The sequence below is a fragment of the Triticum dicoccoides genome, chromosome 5B (assembly GCF_002162155.2).
Source record: "Triticum dicoccoides isolate Atlit2015 ecotype Zavitan chromosome 5B, WEW_v2.0, whole genome shotgun sequence".
Taxonomy (NCBI): Eukaryota; Viridiplantae; Streptophyta; class Magnoliopsida; order Poales; family Poaceae; genus Triticum; species Triticum dicoccoides.
Window position 1 is genome coordinate 706,264,171 of NC_041389.1, and position 10,019 is coordinate 706,274,189.

Below are 10,019 nucleotides of genomic sequence, written 5' to 3' on the forward strand. Positions count from 1 at the left end.
ATTAATAAACGACACATTCCCCGTGTTGTGAAATGAGGGAAATCCATCTATGTTTCCTTTTTTCATCGTACATACATTCAACTGCACCTACATATGTCTACAACACCAAAAAGGGATCCGAACAAAAGGAAAAAGTTTGATGGCAAACCAGAGATCGGCGGGCTCTGGTTTATATAACTTTGAACTGCCGGGATTGGGGGGAGGGGGCAATTCTTGATATTGCGACGGTGGTACAGTCGCATTACCCATGTGAAGCTCGTCAATCGGAAGTTAGAATGAAGAGGTTCCCAACTAGAATGGGCTTGCAAGCGTTTTGAAGGTGTACCCAATGAAGGTAATAGTGGTGGTTTGTCATTATTTTGGCATGAATCGATCTATGCTTGTGGATGTGGTGTTTTCAAGCCACCGATGCATCAATGCACATGTTCGAGCTGCGCCAAATGAGCCCCCTGTGAAGATTAATTTGTGTTTACAGAGAGCCAAGAGTTGAACATCGCCACCTCGTGTGCTCTCTCCTGCAAGGTTTGAATGTTCAATCCAATCTACTTGGCTTGTCTTGGGCTTTAACTAGTGTGTGTGTGTGTGGAATAATTTGAGCATTTATCCTTGATGACACGGCCCACAGGGCAGATGCTTTCTAATATTTGTGTATCCCACCTCATCTCCCCATATTCGGACCATGTGCCACTGCATGTGGTTTGTGATCTTGTGGAGGGCCGGCCTGCAAAACTGAGACTTAGGCAGTATGAAATAATGTGGGAGCGGGATGCATCGCTTCAAGACATTATTGCACATGCCTGGGCCACCGCCTGCTTGAAGCATTCTTTAGGTGACGTTCATGATGCTCTCCAGGGTACTATGAGCAAGTTTTGCACATGCAGCAAAACATTTTTTCTAATGTTATACATGAGATTGAAAAGTCCTGTACCATGGATCGGAGGAACTTATGCTCATAAATGATGATAGAGTTGCGATACGCACGGTAGCAGACAAATGAATGAATTACTATACGGGGACGAGTTAATGTGGTTACAACGTTCTCATATTGCTTGTCTCAAAGATGGTGATATCCGGGGTACTATGCGTAAGCTTCGCACATGGGGCAAAATAATTTTGGTAATGTTACACTTGAGATTGAAAAGACTTGTACCATGGAGAAAGTTATGCTCATAAGTGCTGATAGAGTTGAGACATGTAGGGTAACAGACAAGATGAGTGAATTACTATATGGGGAGGAGTTAATGTGTTTGCAACGTTCGCGTATTGCTAGGCACAAGGATGGTCATCAGAATACAAAAATCTTTCGCTCTAAATCAGTCTGACGGGCTAAAATAATAGAATAAGGAAGCTTGAGGATATTACTACGAACATTTTTCAGCTGATCCTGACCTTGATCCTCAAGGATTATTGATCTGATTAATCCTTTAGTACGTGAGGCGACCAACATGGCTTTGTACACTGAGTTCTCATATAAGGTGATTGTGGGTGCTCTCTTCCAGATTAGTCCCTTAAGGCGTCGGGACCGGATGGGTTTCCCGCTCGTTTCTTTTAGCGCAACTGGGCTGCAATGAAGGGAGGTATCATCGCTTGGTAAATGGATTTTCTAGAACTGGTGTTATGCCCCCATAGGTAAATGATATGGTTATTGTGATGATTTCAAAAATCCCTAATCCTATCAAAATCACATATATTAGACCTATCAGTTTGTGCAATATATGTTATATATAAAGCGGTCTAAAAGTGTCTAGTAAATAGGCTTGGACCTATTGACATAGTAGAATCCGACAGATCTCAGGTAGTCTTGGCACGATGGTAACATGACACAAGTGGGACACAGTGTCATGCTTTGTTTGTATTGATTATGAATGTGGTACAGAGTACAAGTTATCTACCTCGAGATCGTGTATGAATGAGACCGCCTCTACGATCTAAACCCCTTGGCTTATATTGACACCGTAGGTACCTAGGGTTACACATAGGTAGGTTACATCTGAAGATAAACTTGCCAAAGATTGTATTTATGCCTTGGAGTATGTGTCAAGTCTTCGGAAGATTCCATCTTGATTCCTCTTTGAGGCCTATAAATGTGGCCCACTAGTTGGTCATCTGGACACCATCAACTGTGCTTGATGATATTATCTCTTCGTCTCAAAACATTTTCATCCCAGGGCATATAATAACTGGTAATGCAATGGTAGCCTTTGAGTGCATTCATAACATTAAACAAGAAAAGGATCCCACCAAAAATTTATGTGCTTATAAGCTTGATCTCTTGAAGGCTTATGATTGGGTGGACTGGAATTACCATAGGCAAATAATGCAAAACTTTGGTTCCTCTCACCGTTGGGTCGATTATATAATGTCTTCTATGACCTAATTGAGATACTGTGTAAAATTTACTGGAGCCATCTTGGATTCATTCACTTTCATGAGGGCTTCGACAAGGTGATCCATTATCCCCTTATTATTTCTATTTTTCATTGATGGTCTCTTTGTTCATAGCAATAAAGGAATTGATTCCAATGATATATCTCCTTTCAATATTACACAAGCCCCACTGGGATTTCGCACCTCCTATTTGGTGACACCACTGTTTTATACTTCAAAGCTTGTGAACAACAGGCTATTCATGTTAGAGGCAATCTAGAGATTTATGGATAGGTTACTGGTCAGCTCCTCAAACCATCTAAATGCTCCCTTCTTTTTGGGAGCTCCTGCCCAAATGTCTTTATGAGTATTGTAAAGAATTAGTGACAGTTTACTTCTACCAGGTTCAAAGACAAGTATTTAGGGATGCCTACCCTGGATGGGAGGATGACCAGAGGGAAGTTTCAAACCCTTCAAGTTAAAGTCACTAAAAGTTTGTTCTCCTTTGATGGGCACCCTACTCAAGTAGGCAAATAAGTTTTGATTAAGTCTGTTGCACAAGCCATACCTACCTATATCATGAGTGCCTTTAAAATTTATTTTGAGGTTTCCGACGTCCTTAATCACATGGATCATCATTTTTATCGGGGTGCCAAGAAAGGAAAAAAAGAAAAACTCCCTTGTAAGCTTGGAAGAAATGACTAGACTGAAAATCAAGGTGGACTTGGCTTTAGGGACTTTCGTTTGCTCAATCAAGAGCTATTGGCTAGGCAGGCTTGGCGTCTCCTAACAAACCTGGAGAGCCTCTGCATGAGAGTGTTGAAAGCAAAGTATTATCCAAACGAAAAACTCGAGCACACATTGTTTACAGGTAATCCATCGTCCACTTGGCAATCAATCAACCATGTATTGGACATTTTGAAGAAAGGAATAGTGTGGAGGACTGCAAATGGTCATAACGTCCGCATTTGGCGTCAATGATGGATTGCTCATGAGCCTATATGAGGCTTGACCTCAATGAAAGGGAGATGTGGATTTAAATGGGTATCAGAACTCTGGATATTCATGTCGCTTGGGATATGAACATGCTTTGGACCTTTTTCCGTCAAACTGACATATGTGAAATTTAGAAGTTTCGGCCTTTGCCTCGTCTCGGAGAGGATTTCATCGCCTTGGGACCAGAAAAAGTGGCAACACTATCACAGGAAGTGGACACCCTGAAGGACGATAAGATGGTTGGCTGGCCATCTAGTCTTGCCAAGCACCTCCGATGGTATTTAATTTCGTCTGGCGATTGTGTACGAACTCCCTTGCAACTTGGAGCGACAAGCGCAACTAAAACTTGGAGGTGTCCGCTACTTGTCCTTATGTGGTGTCTAGGCCTAAGAAAATTTCCATGTGTTCTATTCTTGCATTAGTGCAGAAAGGCTTTGGAGGTTATTGGCAGGTGAATGGGGGCTAGCGAATGTCAAAGATCCAACCTACCGGAGATGAATGGTTTTTGCAACTCGTGTGTGAGCTTGATGAGCCCATGCCCGTCCGCTTGTTGGTGCCACTATTATGAATTGGCATGTCGGAATGAATTGGTTCATGTGAAGCATGCCCCTCATGTCGAAGTATCTACCAGGTTCCTCCCATGCTACTTGTCTTCTCTGCATTACATCGTGTTTGACCCCAACACTGATCATGTGAAAGGCAAGTGAGTCATCCTCACCTGCTTCCCATACACATATTATGTATGCAAACTTATTCAGCATCCTGGTCCTTGCCCTTAGACTCCTCCAGTTGCTGGTCTTATGAAGCTAAATACTGATAGCTCTTTTTTGGATGGAGTGGAAGGTGCTAGTATGGTGTGAAGAGACCAGGAGGGGAGCATAATCTTCAACTCCTATCGGCTTACCTTCACATGCAATGACATTTTTGGAGTCTGAGATTTTGGCTACCATGGAATGACTCTCCTTGGCTTTTCGGTGGAGTACCTAACTATGAACACTCAAACAAATTGTATGGAGGCAGTTTCAATGGTGAACAGCGCAGTCAACAACAAGTCAAGATATGTTGTTTTACTTAACAAGATTAATTAAAATATGGAGGAATGTAGTTCTTGTATTACTCATATTTGTCATAGTGCAAAATGTGCATGTCGTTTCTTGGCGAACTTAATTTTGTAGTGTCATACTGTTGTATGGCTTGGTTTGGGGCCACGAGACGTCTTGAACATTATCATATGTGATTGTAATCCCTAATGTAATACAAGAATGATTTCGCAAAAATAAGTTGGCTACACGGTTTTGTAACCAATACTTGGGCTAGTGCCAAACATATGTTTGCCAAAAAAAATTTACGACAAACCAAACATTGTTGTGCATAATTCCTACTCAATTTTAAAACTGATAATAATGCTTAGAAATAAGCTTTCTTTACTAGTTCCACCATTTTGTCTAACATGAATAAATGATGCTTGGGCAACCAAGAAATTTGTGTAGCTACAAATAATATGTAGGTAGCAAAAAAAATTGGCTGGCCGAAAGGATATGTGTAGTAGCAGAAACACAACTGAATTCTCTCATGTGCCGCCATTGAATATACTTGCTCTACAAACGAGACAAAACGTCCATACCTAAAGCTTCTTGTGCATGTTACTAGACAATGTCAGTGGTGTTTTGACCCAAAAAGGAAGAAACTCATAATCACCATCAACAAGTTGTGAACATGTCATCCACTAAGCAAAACAATAAATGAGACATAGGATATATTCCCGCCTTAGCCCTTTACCACTTTTGGAAACTCAGTAACTTCCCATTCTTTAATTCTTGAACGCATGAGCCTACTTGGATTAGAACAATTTATCTGGAATCTCCATTTTAGGTCCAATCCCCTAGAGTACAACATTGTTTTGGTTTATATAGTTTGAGCAGTAAGCTCTCATCTTCTCTTCAGTATGTACACATCATGAATAATTTCATGAGCAGTGCCAAAATCTATCAAAATAAATATGTTGTGAAGGAATATTGATTTGGGGCTGTCAGTTTAACAGCCAGAGCCCCGACTTATCTGAAATAGGTATACTTTTTTAAAGATCCATATGACCATTCTCTTGGGGAATATAGCAACCGTGTAAAAATTGAACCTAATCAAAAAAGGTCCCAGGAGTTAGACAAGCCCAGTGGATCGGCCATAAGCTCAACTACTGTCACACTCACTATGCGGACCTCTCCTCCTCTGAATACTTATCGTGTGCCGACCTTATAACGGATGAGTATCAATATGAAATTAATATTTAATCTACTTCATGTATAAAAAAATGACAAAAGAGCTAACATGAACATGGCCAATAAGCCATGTATGGCCCGACCGTTGAAAGAGTAAAGCAACTTACTAATTTGTTAGTTCAGGATTTAGTTTATCATTTTTGGTTTGTTTAATTCTTTGTTCTCCTTGAATGATCTATGACTTATTTACATCGGACTTGGACTATAATATGACATCAAATCCCATCAGTTACTTAATCAAGGTTTATGTTGTTTACCTTTAAAAAATTAACCATCGGATTCCAAGGTCAGAGGAATGATTTCAAATTAGAGGTACAACATGATCAAATGTATAACTTTCCTTTTTCTTGGAGGAGAATGCACTTCGTTGTCGTAATATCACTCCTTTTGTATAATCGATTTAATTATACGTTAAAACAATTATAAAAACTCAAATAATCTCCACTTCGAAGTCAAAAAACCAAATGGAAATTCAAATGCCTTTGTTGGGAACTACTATGTTATAACCAATACGGCAGGGAACACGATTGCAATACTTGGTGCGAAGAAACTAGCTCAATTGGACCTATGGTTTCAAGTATATGGCCTCCTAAAGTTTGAGTTTGAAATATGAAAACACTCTAAAGTGTTTTTTTTATGCGTGTCTAACAGTTAGTGCAAGTTTCTACTAAATTTTCAAAAAAGAATTGTTTCACTCGGAGTAGATTCTAAATGGGTCTTGAAAGATTTTGGGAAGCTAGAAACTATCCCCTCCGTGCCTAAATAAAAGTTTTTTTAGAGATTTCAATAAGGACTACAACGGAGAGTGGAATTTGCACTTTAAAATATGTCTATACACACCCGTAGGTGGTTGCATTGAAATCTCTTAAAAAACTTATACTTGGAGTATCTAGGAACGGAGGGAGTAGTTGAAAAGGCTGCTATGGCAGAGATTTTGAATGTCTACTTTATTCATTTGTTTATTTTAGAATGATTTTGAATGTCTATTCTATTATAATTATGAATGGCGCAGGTGTACGTGCGACCTGTACGCACATGGATGATGGATCGTGTCAATCTAGTGCCTTGTCTACCTCGGACTCGGAGTAAAAATACGTACCTCCGACCCAAGCGCTAGGATCCTCTACCGTTCGGCAGCCTGCCGTTTTACTACTGACATGTGGGCCTGTTGGAAACCTGGCCTACATGTAAGTGACCCAACGTCACCTAGCGCACGGCAGAGGAGCCGTGTCCCGGACCCAAACAGACTACCAAGCGGTACAAAAAATTTGCAATCAACTGACCCAAACGGAGTCGAACTGCACCGGGCGCCCGTCTTATATACGGCGGTAGCAGCCTAGGTGGCATCTGATTCTCTCGCAACAACGGTGGCTGCAGCAGCTTCGATCTCTCATCAGCTTGTGTATAATAGTACGTGACTCGTTGCATATCGATCGATCGACTTCGATCGAGATGGCAGCCGGAGGCACCGCGATCGGCGGCGCCAACATGTGGGCCGCGCTCCGCGCCAACGACCCCGGCCACCGCACCGCCGGCGTCGTCCTCGACCGTCCGAAGCGTAAGAGAGCCAAGAAGAAAACGACGACGACGCCGGCTGCCAGCCTCGACAGTGGCGGCGAGATGCAGACCGACGTGCCCCGCGGCACGGAGCCGGCCGACGGTCTCCAGGAGAAGGAAGCGAGGACCACCGTGCCCGTGCCCGACGGTGGCGATGACAAGGACACGCCGGCCGCGCCGCCGAGGTGGGGAGACGAGGAGGCGAGTGAATACGAGGAAGAAGCAGCAGAGGAAGAGATGAGTGGAGAGGAAGAGGAGGCAGAGTTCATTCTAGTGGGTGGTGTCCGCTGCCCGACGGTCAAGGCGGCCGTGGCGGGAGTCATCACAGTCGGCGGGACCGACATGTGGGATTTCCTCTGTGACAATGGCCCTGGCCACAGCGCCGATGGCGTCGACGGCCGAGAGCACGGAAAGGTCGCCGGCGTCGTTGACGTAGAGGAGACACCACCCACTGCTAGCGCCGCCGAGCAGCACGAGACGGCGCCGGCTGCTATCGTGGACGACGGCCGCAGGGTGCAGGCCAACGGCGCCGCGGAAGACAAGCAGGCCACCATCACCGTGCCGGACGGCGAGGAGGAGGTAACCGACGGTCGCGAGGAGAACGAGACGGCGCCGGCTGCTATCGTGGACGACGGCAGCAAGGTGCAGACCGACGTTGCTGCGGAAAACAAGCAGGCCACCGTCACCGTGCCGGACGGCGAGGAGGAGGTAACCGACGGTCGCGAGGAGGAGGAGACGGCGGCCGTGTCGCCGATCGAAGAAGAAGAGGAGGCGACCAGTAAACAAGAGGAAGAAGCAGCGGAAGAAGAGACGAGTAAAGAGGAAGAGAAAGAAGAGTTCATTGACGTGGTCACCACGGTGGCAAGTCGGGCGAGCACGGCGGCCGTGGCGGGAGGCACAACGGTCGGCGGCGCCAACATGTGGGCTGCCCTCCGCGACGATGACCCCGGCCACGGCGCTGGTGGCGCCAAGCGGGCAAAACGTGGCAAGAAGAGCAAGAAGAATAAGAAAAAACGTGTCATCAATGACAGCGAGCAGGCGGCCACCGTGGACGACGACGGCGTGGTGCAGATCAGCAGCGGTCATGAGGAGCACGAGACGCCAGCGGATGAGCTGCCCATTAAAGTTGAGGAAGAAGAAGAAGAGAAGACCGCCGGCGCCGGCGCGGTCGCCACAGGCGGCAGCCGCTGCCGGGCAGTAGCCGGCACGATCTGCAGAGCCGCCATCGCCGCGGCGCTCTTCGCTCTGTGGTGCCGGTTCGGGCCCATCGCCGTCTGATACCATGCACAAGTCAGCCAGCATTGAAATAAAGCAGCACTAGTAATTTAGTCAATGTGATTGATGTAATTTTTTGAGATCGAGAAAATGATTGGTGTGGTTATAAGATCGATTTCTTTAGTGGTAGGCCATGGATTTGGATTTTGAATGATTGCACGATATTTCATTGGTATTTTTTTTTCTTGCTCCAAAGTGTAACTTAATGTTTCAGCAAGTACAAGAAAATCCACACTAAAGCAAGTGCGCTATTATTTATTGATAGACAACGAAACATTATGACATAGGAGTACTTTGAAATAAGAAAAAAAAGGCCTAACGTGGAACAAAACCATTTCTTTCGTAAACAAAAAAACATGGCACGAATCTCAAGCAGTGACAAAAAGTTTTGCGATAGACACAATTCACTCGATAATATATTGCAGAAGTTGTTTTACATGCTAGAAGGGGGAAACTTAAACAAGAAGTTATGATTTCTAGAAAATTAGAGGTCGAATGGGAACCAAGAATAAAGATTGGCATCAATAATTGTGAATATAATCATCAACCCTTATCTTGGTGCTAGTGTTTCCGCCATACCAAAATATTTACTTATATGAGTTCTAGGATTACAACCAATGTCTCTATGTCATCAGAACTTACATCTTGCCGATTCTACTACAAGTAAACCTTTGAGAAGAATCAATGATGTTTTTATTGTTGCTAACCCGAGTTATGTTCCTGTTGATTTTACTGTTATGGACCAGGGGCGGAGCCAGAAAATTTGGTCATTGGGTTCGCCCATTCACTCTTTTATGAGAACTTGATACTAATTTATGAAGATAAACTCTAATTTCAACAAAATTATAACACTCATAAACACTATGACAAACATTTGGTGCTCCATTAAAAACTGAAGAGTGCAAAACATACTGGTTTGATAAAATTATAAAAACACATGTTTGCATATTATAAATAACAGAGTATTATCAAATAATTTTGAAGCTCCAGATTTAGCTTCTCATCTTCCCGAAATATTGAAATAATAACAACTTAGATTGACAAGTTTAAAATAAGTATCACCAAGTAAAGTAAGCTTGTAAACCCACACACATTTTAGAGCGACCCTTTTCGATCTTTCATCGCCTTAAAAAGATTGAACAGCCACATTACTAATTGTAGAAAATTTATCTTTCCCCACATAACATATTTGAAAAATATATATAAAAAACTAGAGCAAAAAAATCACTATGATATACTAGGCTATTAGGCTAGATAGAACAGGCATAAGAGAGAGGGAGATGATGAGATGTGGCAATGTAACCTGATTACCTTAAATTATGGGTGAAAATTGTTGTCGCTGTCAATCTATTCCCTCCGTTCGTAAATATTTTTCTTTCTAGACATTCAACAAATGATTACATACGGAGCAAAATGAGTGAATCTACACTCTAAAATATGTCTATATACATTTGTATGTGTTAGTCCATTTGAAATCTTTAAAAAAACAAATACTTAGGAACTGATCGGGTAGACGCCAAGGAACACAAACAGACTAGGAGTGATGCG